This window comes from Pteronotus mesoamericanus, unplaced genomic scaffold (assembly GCF_021234165.1).
Source record: "Pteronotus mesoamericanus isolate MK-2021 breed Mesoamerican mustached bat unplaced genomic scaffold, CSHL_Meso_final contig_80, whole genome shotgun sequence".
Classification (NCBI taxonomy): domain Eukaryota; kingdom Metazoa; phylum Chordata; class Mammalia; order Chiroptera; family Mormoopidae; genus Pteronotus; species Pteronotus mesoamericanus.
Window position 1 is genome coordinate 313,625 of NW_026555261.1, and position 14,453 is coordinate 328,077.

A 14,453-nucleotide genomic window follows, 5' to 3' on the forward strand; every position below is an offset into this window, starting at 1 on the left:
TTTTCCGTCTCATTGAGAAAGCGCGGGTAAACGGACATCAGTAAAACTGTGTTGTTCTATTAAATGCTCATCACACTTAATGCGTGCCCATCAGAAATCTAAAATTTTAAACACAGAAGAAACATCAGAAAGAAAGTGTTTAATAATCATCTGCATTTTCCTTCCAATATTTGCATCGGAGGAATACAAAGCAAAGGTAAGAAAAACGGCAAACGAACAAACAAACAAAAAAACCCAGGAACTTCCCCAGAAATACCAAAATGTTGGTTACAGGAGGGAATGTTTTCCCAGTCGCACAAAGCCAACGGGAGCACGACAGGTAGAGAGTATGGGCCCCCGGCGTGCACCCTGAGTCTCAGCCTCAGAGCATCTGTTCTGAGCCGTACGACTCAGTTCCCCACCCCTCGGAGGCCCGGAGAGACAGTCGTAAGGGAAATCCCTGTTGAGTGAATTTCAGGAGCGAAATCATTTTTTAAGGGAAGACCACAACTATGCAAGAAGTGAAAACCAAGTAACTTGTACCTGTGGCCTCTGGGAAAATGTGGAAATTGGGGACTATGCACGATCCCTCGTTCCTGCTTGTTAGATGGAAATAGGATCTTCAGGGTCACCATTATGACCATTTGTGCCTCGTTGAAGGTAAAGATTCCGTCGATGCGGTACAAGGGAACGTGAGTCAGCCTTGGAAAAAACCTGACCCATGTAACAGTATAGATGAAGCTTAAGGACATTATGCTGAGTGAAATAATCCAGGCACCCAAAAGGGCCAATGCTGCAATTCCACGCACATGAGGTCCCTAAGGCAGTTAAATTCATAGAGACAGGAAGTCGAAGGTGGTAACCAAGGTCTGCTGGGGGAGGGGGGACCGGCGGGGTGGGGGGAGGCGGGGAATGTTGCTTAACGAGGACAGCATTTCCACTTGGAGAAATGAAGGGTCCTGGAGAGTGTTTGCACCGTAATGGGAACGGACGAGTATTTAACGCTACAGTTCAACATGGTTCAGAGGGTAAATTTTAGGAGTTTTTCAGAACCACAGTTAAGGAGGGATTAAGAAGTACATATAGGTAGTTACAGAATAGTCACAGGGATGTAAAGCCCAGCACAAGGAATACAGGCAGCAATATTGTCATATCTGTGCCCGGTGCCGGAGACTGGAAGTTATAAGGTGCAGGCTCCCGATGGCAGAGAATTTCAGAAAATGCTGCGCCTGGTCCTGGCAGGGGGTGGCTCTGGCGAAGGTCCGCGAAATGAAGGGGGTCAGGGATCTCCGAGGCCCATCTCAGGACGTTTTGGCGGGCGTACACGTCCGCGGGTGAGATCCTAGGACGAGGGTCCAGAGAGAGAGAGTCCGGGGCCCGTCCCTGTAACGAACGCGCAGAGGACGCTGTGTACGCTGCAGCGGTGAGGCAGAGGGACGTGGACTGCATCCTGCCCCTGTGTGGTCCCTCCTTGAGGAGGGAGGTGGGCCGGGGTGGCCCTCGGCTTCCGGGAGGCGCCCGCCCTCACTGGGACGGAGGAGCCGCGCCCGGCCAGGCGCCCGGTCAGCACGCCCGCGTTGACCTCGGGACCTGCTGGGGACAGACGGATATGGCATAGGCAATAAAAGGTCCTGTGGAGACATGCAAACGCGACAGCCATCGCCTGCTTCTACAAAGCACAGGAGGTAGAGTTTTAAAATGCTTGTGCGTAAGAGCCCGGCTGGGAAGGGGTCCACGGAATGACACGCTGCTTCTAGAGTCACTTGGAAAGTTTGTCAGAAGTTTATAGTTGTGTTTAATAATGGCTCTCGTGGGGACTATTCTTTCCCAAATGGTTATGTTTACTGCTTAACGGAACAAGTCGTTCTTTTAATTTTCTAAAGAATAATAGCTATTCTTCTTGACCAGGTGGCTCAGTTGGTTAGAGCATCGTCCCATGCACCAAAAGGTTGTAGGTTCGATCCCCAGCCAGGGTGCGTACAGGAGCCAAGCAATCGATGTTTCTCTCTCACATTGGTCTCTCTCTCTCTCTCTGTCTCTCTCTGCTCTCTCCCTCTTCCTCTCTCTCTCAAATCAATAAACATATCTTTGCATGAAGATTAAAAAAAGAATAATAGCTACTCCATCAGCTGTTCGTATTAAGGTAAATTTCACAACACACACACACATCCATCGACTCTTTTAAAGGGCTCCATTCACAGGGGTATGTAACCAGCACCTCTATCTCATTCCAAAACGTTTTCCTCCACTCCTTCTCTTCGGATAGCGTTGCCTTTCCTAAAAACCGAGAAAGGAGAGCAGGCCTTAATTCGCTCCCACAAAGACGTGGGAGGGAAGTGTTAACATTTCCTCCCTCTCTCCTCGCCTTCTCTGTTTGCAGCTGGCTCTTTTGTGGGAATCAGAAAGGTTGCTGCACAAATGTCATTGGGACCGTAGGGAGCACCGAGCTCTTCAAAGCTGAAGAATACTCTATTATTTAACACCGCTCCAAGATAATCTTTTCAACTGCCATTTCTAGCGAGAACCCTGAACGCCGACGCGGAGAAGGGGAGGCGGCAGCCCTTATTGGGGGCGCCCTCAGCTCAGGAAGTGACTTCGGCGTTCAGGCGGCTGGTCCCCGATCGGCCGCCTGTGATACCACGGGAGCACGTGTGGGGCCTGGCGGGGAGCTGGCAAGCAGTCTCCTCCCCGTGGGTACGACACCCTGGAATTCATCCGGAAGTCACAAAGAGCTGCTCGCAAAAATCAGCTACAGGCTGAGAGGTGTGTGCTGGGTGACCCATACCCGCCCCCCCCCGCCCCCCGCCAAAAGGTTGTGTGATCTCCCTTGTAAGGGCCCTCAAATGAAGAAAAGAAAGAGCAAAGTAGAATCAGAGGTGTCGCAACATGGAATAGACTGACAGCTGCCACGGTGGAGAGGAGGTGGGGACAATTGAAAGAAGGCAAAGGGATTAGTCAAAGGCACAGATGCCTGACCCCTGCACATGGACAATGCAGCGGGGACTGAGCGTGGGCAAGCGGGGAGGCCTGAGGACAAAGGGAGGAAAGTTGGAACAGCTGTAGAGCATAACGTTAAAATATTTTTTAAAAACTTGGTTGTGAGGGAAAGAAAACTACTGTGAATGCCACCATGTTTGTTTAGGGATCCCTTTCAAGTGCTTGCAAAGCTTCCCTACGAACCCAAGCCAATTGGCTTCGGAGTGTGGCTGTGTTTCTTGACATGTTCCCAGGGCCTGGGGGAGGTGCAGCCCCCAGAACAGCCAGGAAATGAGTCACAGACACAGCTCCGTGACGGGAGCCAGGGTCGCCTGCCAAGTGTGACAGGGAGACTCCAAAGGGACGGCTCACGGCAGCCTGAAGGATCAGAGAAGGGGCTCCCAAAGAAAGGGTGTCTACAGGGACTCGAAAAGGAGTGTTCGGAACCAGCCCAGATGCAAGCTTGGAGAGAACATCCTAGAAAAAGAAGATGTTTTTCCCCAGGCCTTTGGAACCATGGGGACATAGGCCTGCAGGCAAGAGGCAAGCGCGCTCTTGGCAATTTTTTATGGGGCAGCAAGAAATGCAAGCGGACAGGCAATCAGGCCTACTGAGCAGAAGCCACCGGTGGACCCTATAAAAAGTGCGGTTTGCTCCCGGCCACACAGGCCTGGGACACACGGGCGTGCAGCACATACATTCCCGTCAGACACAGATGTTTCGGGAACCTGCCCCGGGGCACAGTTTGAGGATGACCTCGCTGGGGCTGAGCGGGGAGGTGGGTTGGCCAGAACGTTCACGTGGTCTTTTCACGCATATTCCGTTTTTCTCCATATCTCTTGTTTTTCAGGAAACGCGAAGTGCAATGGTTTAATCAATAACGTATCAAAAATACTTCCCTCGCAAGAAAAATATGAAGGATTAGTGGCTATGCCTAGGACAGGTGTTGGATAGCCCTGTCTTGGGAAGCAGGTGACTGTCCTCATCAGGAACATATCTCCGGTGTTGATGTTTTGATATAGAACAGCCCTATGTCCCCCGCATCGGACACGCAGTCTGTGGGAGTTCCCTCAGACCTGCCGGCTCGGAGGGTACGCATGGACGCGCCCCGTGGCTGACAGCAGAGCCATTCCAGTCTGACAAGCCCTGGCTTGTCATTTCTGGGGAGGACACGGCGGAAAGCTGCCCGCACAAAGCGTGGATTCATCGTGTCGTAATTATCCGGCACTCTCATTTAACTCGGTACCTCCTTCCATCACTGTCTTCTGAATTTTTAAAGCATAAACGGATTCTTTTTGAGGACATATGTTCCTGGATGAAAGCAGAAAGCCCTTTGTCTTCATTAACCCAAACCCAACAGGAATGAGTTAAAGCAAAATGTTGGGGATCTCTCGTGACGAAGGGATGTGTTGCACATGGCCCAGCTATGATCAGCCACTCAGAAATACAAATTTAACAGACGACGTATAAACAAATCAATAGTCTGGATCCTCAGGTCCAGAGTAAGCCTTTTTTTATCCTATGTTAATTCATCTTTCCCTTAGATGATTCAAAACAATCTGTTTAACTCCGAGAAAGAGGCATTTGAATTTAGCTTGACATGATTTCTCAAATAATTAACTAATTTAATTTCTTGTTTGTTTTCCCTCTGCGTTTTGAAAAATGTTCTTTAATATCCACTTGAGAAGGAAAGCAATTAATAAGCTTTACATTTCTTAGTATTCGGCTAACATGAAGACACCAAAACCAGGAACTTCCTCCGTCTTTAATGATTAAGGCCACGTTTTACAACACTAACAGAGGATTGTTATAAATTACTGGAATGATATGCAAAACCTCTTCTTCTATTCTTTGGAATCAACCACAAAGGAGCCAAGGTGATATATAATGTCTCAGTAAACACACATTGGTGAGAATTTTCCTAGTAGCACTATCTCAAACAAAATATTGGGAATACCCCAAAGATCTATCACATTAATAAAAAATACCTAAATATATAATATGCAGATTCATAGAGTCCGGGTAACACTCGAAATAAAGTAAAGCCATTAAAAATAGAAAATCCAGTAGAGGGTTTGCCCTGCTAGGAAAACAGAAGCTAATGAAAATCAAGCGGTCAAATTTTTAAGAAAATCTTTATATTCTCTAAAAATCATGATTGGTTCATGGATGCTCTATGTATTTTGAAATATACTGCTTTGTTAATACATTTTGTAAGACTGTTCTTTATAGCCTGTGTGAGCAATGTCAAAATGTCTAACAAGCCAAAACAGAATGAATCTAGACAACTTGGATACCCAGCAAACAGAGACTAAATGATTTCTTTGAGTAGATTTATAACATATGGCCGTAAATCAGAGTATGAGGATAATGTGAATGCATTTAAAGTGATCACATACAAACCCTCTCTCTTATTACAATGCAATTAAGGGAGATATCCATAAGAAAAAAAGAGTTTCTTTCAAAGCAGATCTAAAAATGTATATTTGGAAAAACAATATATATCATGCTAATCAGTTCACGGTATGCAAAGGAAACCAGCCATACCTTCCTGGCCAACCCATCACCTCAGAATTAAGCTACTTGAAACAAGGATCATCTTCTTTCCTCACTATGATCTTAGCTGTCAGCTGGTTGGGCGGACCGGGTTCGGTTCGGCTGGACGGCTCTTTGGCCACCCAACTCGGTCCTTCAGGAGCCTGTCACCGTCTCCCAGCTCCGTGAGGACAGGGCTACTGTACCCTGCAGGTGGTCAGTCCCAGACACTTCCCAGGTTCCACAAGGGCTTGAGAAGGAGCCTCAAGCCCCCTAAGGCATCGACCCAGGGCTCCCCGCTTGCTGCCTGGGGAACAATCTCTTGTCAATGTCAGTCACAGGGCAAGACCACATTCACGGGGCGCGGCACGATGAGATAGATCCCCCTCTCAGTAGGAGAGGTGACAGGTCACACTGAAGGGGGTGCGCCCGTGCGGTGGGAGGAGATCCTGGTTTTTTGCTATCTCCTCAATTGAATAGCAGTTTAATGAACACATATTTACACCATGAGGTTGTTGTGTTAATGGAGGAGTTTTGGAGATAGACATACAGATGGATTATAAAGAGATTACAGATAGAGAGATAGGGATGGGTAGAGAGTAGGTAGATAGATAGATGGCTGATAGAGGAAGAGACAGATACAGAGATACATGATGGATATATAGGTGAAATTTATAGAAAGATACATAGGTAGATGATAGGATAGGTAGGTAGATACATAGATACATAATAGATAAAATGTATAGATAGACATATAGGTAGAAAGATAGCTGATAGATGATATATGATAAATGCATAGTTAGATAACATGTATAGATAGATGGAGAATTGATAAATATATAGATGGTAGATGCATAGATAAAATGGATAGATAGATGATAGGTAGACACATACATAGATGATAGAGAAAATGTATATAGATAGATAATGACTAGATCTCTCAAAGGATATATAAATAGATAATGATGCGATCTCTCAAAGGATATATAAATATAAGACTTCAATTAGTTTTAGTTTTAAAGTAACTTAAAAGTTAATTTCCAGAAATTAACAGAACCCTCCATTAAGTATAAAAGAAACAATAAACATCAGAACACAAATGAATGAAAAAGGAAAGAAACATATCATAGGGAAAATTCAACGCCTCCTCCTATACCTCCAAGCAACATCTCTCCTAACTAACCAGAAGGGGCACAAGCAAATCTCACGCCCCCGCCGCCCCCACCCTCTGAGTACAGATGGTAGCGATGCTGCTAGCGAGGCTGCAGAGGGTGGTGAGCCAGTCAGGAGCTCAGAGGAGGGTCTGAGTGGACCGTGTAAATTTGGAAATTGGCAACTCAACCTTCTGTTGCAACTGTGGAGGAGGCGGGGGACCACCCAGGGACACTGAACAGAGGAAGGAGAGAGGACCTCCTTCCAGTTAAGAAAAAAGGTAGGGAGCTTGCTGTGCAAAGCAGACTTATGACAGATTTGTTATCTCCCCCTCCTATAAAGTCTCTGTAGTGGCAATAGCTGTTCTTTGAGATGAAACCTTTACTGATCCGTATTTTATGTCAACATCAAAGTCTATTTGCCACAAAACAACCTGCGAGGTGTCTCCAGGGCCAGCTAAGACACGTTTTTAAGCGACTAGTAGGTTCAAAGCTGATGAAGCAGAATCATCCCCTTTCATTTTACCCGCCAGCATCTAAGCAGCAGCTGATGACCTTATCACTCCAGCTGCAATCAAAATGCGTATCTTACAGTTTCACACCAAACTTGAACCCAACAGGAAAAGGGTGGCGCACCTCAAATATAAGAGAGCTGTCTCTGGAGAAAAGGCAATAATAAGTTTGTAGGCGAAAAAGTCAAAATCTTCACGTCCAGTGTTCTCAGAGACAGAGAACTTTGTTGCGGTGATGTTTCAGAATATCTTCAGATCAGCAGGATATCCAGCCTCTTGTTTTTTGTTTGAAAACCGTTTCCTCTTACAACACATGTAGATGTAGGAATAACTTCTCCAATAATTTATTGAAGTTCCTTCCAAGAAGTTCCTTGCCATCAAGATGCTGCATATATCAATTCACCCCCTCCCATACAAAAAGATTCCAATTCATTTTAATCTTATTGCGTTTTTTCCAAAGTTCATATATGTTCTTATTTTATTTATTTTTACTCTTATTTTTTTAACTACAGTTAACATTCAACATTAATTTCTACGACTTTCAAACGCACAGTGTAGTGGTTAGACATGTATACGACTTACAAATATCTACCCTGATAGTTCCAGTAACCACGTGGTACCAGACATAATTATTATAATATGATTGAGAATATTCCCTGTGCTGCACTTTATATCCCATGACTATTGTATAACTATCAACCTGTACCCCGCCCCTCAACCCCCGCCCCCCATCCCCAACCCGCCTAGTGACCATCAGTATGTCCTCTGTGTGTATGAGTCTGTTTCTGTATTTTGCATTTTATTCCACCGTTCCCATGGCTTTTCTCAATTTCTCTTTGTAGATGTTTTTTAAGCATCTCCTAAATGTGATAGAATATTTTAGGTCTCGGGAAAAAAGGAAATACTCCAGAGAAATAACCTTGACCCACCAGGAGAGAGATGCTTTTGATCAAATCATTATATTTAGCATTTATTTTTAGACCCCAATAATCTCATATAAGTAATAAATAGGTTCATAGGTAGAACTGTAGTCACATGCGTGTTTAGTAAGATATAATTTTAACATCAACCAAAACTTGGGGTGGAGATCAGAGGAAAAAGAGCCAAAATATCTTTATATTTAGTGTTAAATTGACATTTGTTCTCACTATCAAAGATTTTTTTCATTCTGTGCTTTTTGAATCCTGGGAAATTTAATTGTGTACATACATGAACTCTATGCTGTAGGTCAGTGGTTCTGAAGTAGGAATATTTTTGCCATCTCCATTTTCCCTCCAGGAGACATTGGGTCACTCCCAGATATATTTTTGAGTATCTGAGGTCCGACCTCCAGAGACTATGAGTACATCTCAGAGCTACTGCCAACATCCTACTGGCCAGCCCCCGCCTCGAAGAGATACCCATTCCTAAATCTCAAGAGGGCCGAATCTTAAAATCGCAGGAAGACAACTCCCCCCTCCCCTTTTGCTTCTGTCCTCAATCACTGTAAAGCCTATGATTAAATTCTTGGCCCCAGGTCCAACAGCCAAAGACTGTCAGATTTGGTGATTGGACTCGACCTCACCGGGAAGACTGTTCCTGTTTATGGCAACAAATCTTCTTCCTGACCATTCCCAGCGAAGGGATCAGACATCATGAAGGATCCTGTGAGATCCCTGGAGAATGAGAAAGAAGCCCACATTTGTAAAATATGAGGACCCATGAGAAAAAATGGAACCAAAAGAGACTCACACCACACAAGGTGGCCAATGCCTGAGTTGTCCTAAAACGTTGCCATTTTCCTGTCCCTGTGCCTGGAAGAAAACCGAGGCACAACTTGTCGGCTTAATACACGTCAAGTCCCTATGCCCGCAGTAAGAACTTTTATACCGAATTGCCCATCTGTCTTCATTTCTATCCTTAAAAGGACATTAACTGAGCAAATGCGCTCTCGGCTTACAAAATAGCTTCACAGTGACATGAATAGAAAACCACAATGTCTCATTTAATTAGCAGCAAAAGAGAATTTTAATTTTGAAATTAAAATTCAAAATTAAAATCCCAAGAACAAAGCCAAACCGTTTCTCGAGTGAAGCGTTCGAGTTTCATTTTTTTTTCCCTTTAAATGGTATACAATTCCCTCTTTGTCAAACATCGTTGGTAACAGGCCTTCCCCCACCAACTGCAGTTGGACGCCTCCACTGTCTTCATGTGACTCCTTGTCCACCTAAAATCTTACCAAGAAAAATGGTCCAGAAAATCTGAAATGTGGCACCAAGTGCTATGGAAAATACTGTGGAATATGGGTAGGGTAGTAAGAGCAATATTGTATTAGCATTCTCCAAAGAACAGAACCAACAGGAAATCCATATCTATATCTGTTATCTATCTATCCATCCATCCATCTATCATCCATCTATCTATCTATCTATCTATCTATCTATCTATCTATCATATATCTGTCATCTCCCATAGTAGTTCTTTACATCTATTTATCTATCTATCTACCTATCATCTCTCATCTACCATGGTACTTTTATCTGTTTACCTATCAATCAACATATTACAGCCATGTCACCTGACCAAAATACGGCCAAGATTCTTCTGCATATGATCATTAGAGGAAAAAATAGGAAGATGCCTTCTTTTTCCTTCCCACTGACAATGTGAACAATTAGGTAGCATCTTCTTCACCACAGGGAGGAAGCCCATGATCACAAAGAAATAAATCGGGGAGGGAAGGGCAGCTGAGAGGTAGACAAAAAATCCACATTCACAATGCTGTTTGAGGTGTTCTATTCAGATTAGTTCTGGACCAAGCCAATTTACTTCTCTTTTCGCTTAAGCTGGTTTAAATTGGCTTTCTCCCTTTTGACTGCAGACCTGATGAATATAGACTGGATTAAAAAAAAAAAAGACAGGGAAAATTAATTAGATAGCATATTGTAAACTAAGGTATTCTACACATGAAAATCTATTAAGATACTTGTCTGAAAATCACTTCAGTAGAACAATAATAAGAAAATGACTTGAAATAGCCATGGGATTGGTAAAGGTAAATACATACCACCTCATGTCTGTGCTGTGGGCTTGACTGTTGTTTATTGGAAGTGGGAGAAGTAGGAAAACTGCTTAATGTTAGGAAGATAAAAATAATAATAATGCTATAGGAGTAACTATGGGGCCAGGTGGGTACTTGAGGAAGCAGGGAACCACTCTGTAAAGTACACAATTTTCTAACCACTTTGCCATGCATCTGAAACTCATATAGAATTAACCTGAATGCAAACTGTCATAGAAAAAAAGCAGCAATTTTCTTTATAAAGGGCCTGACATTTCCCTCCACGACATTTTGCTAGATGTAAATAAAAAGACACTAATGGTTAGTCAATGTTCACTCTGATCTTTCTCCTAACTCAATCATGCATCAAAACAACAGGACCAGAAAAAGGAAGCCCACACCACAAAAGCAGCAAATAAAAGCAAAAATGGTACATGATATAAGTGTAAAATAAAAAGTTATTCCACTTAGAGCGATTATCCCCATGTTTGCTTGCTGTGTCGATTTTAACGTAACACTTTAGTTATTTTTTTCTCAATGTTAGGAATGCTGAATGCTGAGTGTCTATACAAAATACAAGTCTAACAATCATGAAATGTTTTTTGGCCATAATAACTGAATAACAGCACTGGGGTCTTACAATTTTGAGGTATTGAGGCCTTTCATCGGTGTTTGATTTTGTAGCTGTTGTCTAAGTTACGTGGTTTCCTTTTCTCATCTCTACAGTGAGACGGTGTACATGACCAGCCGGCTGCGCTGAGCCAAAGAGATAGATGATATATATATATATATATATATATATATATATATATATATATATATATATAAAAATATTAACCCAATGACCCAGCAGATAGTAGACTCATCCATGACCACACTCCTGTGCATTCGCATAAAGTAAGAGGGAGCTCTATCATACACAGATATAACACTAAAGGTCACTTGAATGTATAGCCAACTAGCAACGCAATAAAATAGCCGTGCAACATATATAAGACTACAGAGATTGTTTTTCATTTCCACAGAGGAAAGGGAGTTAGCCGTGGCCCTGGGCATGACAGAAAGCCCCCGTTAAGTGGGAGGCATTCGAGATCTCTCTGTATCGATATGAACATCTGGTACTGCCTGGCGACTGAAACAATCAGAAAGCTACTCCCAGCGAGATAGCTGTGTGCAGCGATGTAAACAACCTTCGCTGGGGCGTGGCATTCCAATCAGGGGACACCGCACTCAGAGATCTGTCACCAGACACTTTTACGGTTGCATCAAAGATGAAGTAGGGAACAGAAAATGTTTCCCTGCGCCTTCTGCTGCATTCAGCCACGGTCGTGTGGCCAGAGCAGTAGAAGTGGAGAGAGAAGACAAACGCGTGCCTGGGTCCCTGTTTCTCCCACTAAATCCTCTTCTATGAGCTCCCAGATGGCTTTGAAGTCACCGTGACACTTCCCCACGGTCCAGGCTGCCACCTACCTTGTCAGGACATTTAAGAAGGTGATAACCGATAGAATTATAGTCATCAGCAATACGATTATAACATCCCTGAGCCCACAAGTAGAGATAAATTCAATAAATAGGATTATCGTCCTGACCAATGTCAACATCGGAGTCCCACGTTGTCTTTAGATTTGTGAATGTGTTGGGGCACAAGGTTGTTACACACACAGATTCTGGAATGAAGCTGGAAGGGATCCAATTCTGATTCTGCCAGGGACCCGCTTGGCAGCCCCCTTTTTTCCCTCTCTGTGCCTCCCTTTCCCAGTCCGTAAAAACGGGATAATAATGCCACGCCCTTATACCTTTCTCAGGAGGGTAAAATTAACTCCTGCGTGTGAAGGACTCTGAGAGGTGATAGGTCCTCAGTGAGTGTGGACTGTCATTACTTTGTCACCGCCTGCTGGCTCTGTTAGCATTCGATTATGTAGCATGGAGACGAGCGGCAGAGAATAGCAGCGAGTCACCACCGTGGTGCCCACGGGGGACGGTGACGTCTCTAATGGAACCCAAGCCCCTCCGAAGACAAGACATTTCGCGCGGTTTAATTAAGATGCAACACTCGCTTACCATCTAGCCATTTCATAACTTTGTTGTTGCCTTCCAATGGAGTCTTAGTTCCATTGAACTACGTTAAATTGTGTTTGCACAGTGCCAACAGACACATCGCTAATGCCTCCAGCCAGAACAAACGCTTCCACCCCTAAATCAACTCGACTCAAGCCCCCCCACGTGACGACGCTTTTCTTTCATGATCAAAAGATGAAAATAACGTGGAGGGAAGTGTTGAAACCTTAGAGGACTCTTCAGAAAGAAAACAAAGTAGGCAGAAGGATGGGAAATTTCCCATGTGCTCTTTTCAATTTAGGCTGCATGTTCTAATAGAGACCCAGAGGAAATAGAAACACAGTTTCTTGCTTGATGTCAGGGGTTTAAAAATAAAAGGAGTTAAGCAAAAATAATTCTGTCCCATTTAGAATTATAATGATCACTCAGAGAATAGTCCAGGAAATCCCAAGTTCTCAGCGCTTCCTATTAGCTGAAAAACTCCTAATGGAGAATAATTTATACTTGTTCTTCTAGGAAAAGCCGTTGACGTTCATCGGTATTTTGAGCCTGGAAACCTTTAAAATTTCAATAAAGAGGAAGCACATTCATTAATTGAAAACGATACTATTCATTCTGCAGTACTTACACATGGGCCAGCCCCCTCTTGGAAATAAGGTAGAAAGTCATCAATGTTGTGGCCTCGTGTACTTTCAGTTTTGACTCAGGGGTCAGCGTGCATTTGTGTGTGGGAGGCTCAGGGATATTAGAAGCACATAAATATGTCACTGAGAGGGACAGGAGATAAGCAGAGAATGAAACACAGAGATGAAATTCTTCAGCAGTTAGAGGGCTTCTGGATTGGGTGCTGAGAGGAATCCAAACCCAACCACACAGCTGCGCCTTGATTCCTTTTTTGGGTCATTTCTCTCTGAACATCATAGAAATCATAACGCATCCAGCCAGAACAAACCCTTACCTAACTATATGACCCCACTGCATGTGATACAAGACCAACATTTTTCTCAGGGAGTAATCGTACCGTACAGGTTCCAAGACGATTTCGCATTTACAACTTGCAATTACTCCATGAAATTTTTGTCCTCAGAAGTATTCTACTGTGGCTATAATCTCATAACGTGGAACTGTAACAGAGACAGAAATTCCAAAAGAGTTCCCAACTTTCTCTCCAAATCTGAGCATAAAAAAAGAATAAGCTTATTTTAACTTTTGAACTTGGTTCTGTGCCTTGTGAAATATTAATATATCTTTTAAATAACTCCCAGAGCCCTTAAACACTAAGCCTGAGAAGCGCTTTATCTAAAATCATTATGTGTTTTCCTTTTATATTGGATAACTTATTAAACAGTATGCATTTCAGTTGTGCAGTAAAGAAGACCTTCACAAAGTTATTAACAAACATAAGTTCATTAAAATGATGCTGTGGCAACATAATTTATGAAGTAATTAATTGCGACTTAAACAATTATTTACTTGAAACTCAAATTTGCGCTCAAACTCAAAGCAATGTTTCCCAGGCACCACATAATGACTTTCTTATGTAATTACTAATTAGTCTCCAGCATGACAAATGTTTTAATTAAAATCACTGAAACAGTTAAGCATTTATCAATCTTTTTTCTATCTTTCCCCCTTTTTTTTTGCTTTAACCGTTTCAGTCACCAGAAGCCCATAGCTCACACACACACAACTCGCCCACACATGGTTCTTCTAGTAATTATGCAAATTGGGGAGAGAAGAACAAAATCGCCTTCTTTCAAACATTTTTACCGCACGTTTTTGCACCCACGAGAAGGGCCGAGTCCCTCACTCCGCCCCAGAAATGCGCAGCGCACGGAAGCAGCTATGGTGCGACGCTGCCCAATAGGCGATGTCTCAGGGTCAGGCACCAAAATCCACCGAGAAAACGCCTTCCGTTACCTCCAGCTCTTGCCTTCAACGGGGCCTCTTACGCCATCAAGACGGAACGGCCCCTGCTCATCCACCTCCGGTGCCCAGGCTGGGGGATGGTGGGTCACCCCACGTCCGTCCGTACACAGAGTGGCAACCCGTTCACCCACGGCAGGCGTGCGGGACAGGTCGGTGCCCAGAGAGCAGGTGGGTCCGTTAAGGAATAAGTGAAGGGTCTGCATCCACCCAGGTGGTTGCGAAGGATGCCATGGGGCAGGCTGCCTGGGGGACCCCCTTCAACCCCAAGACAAC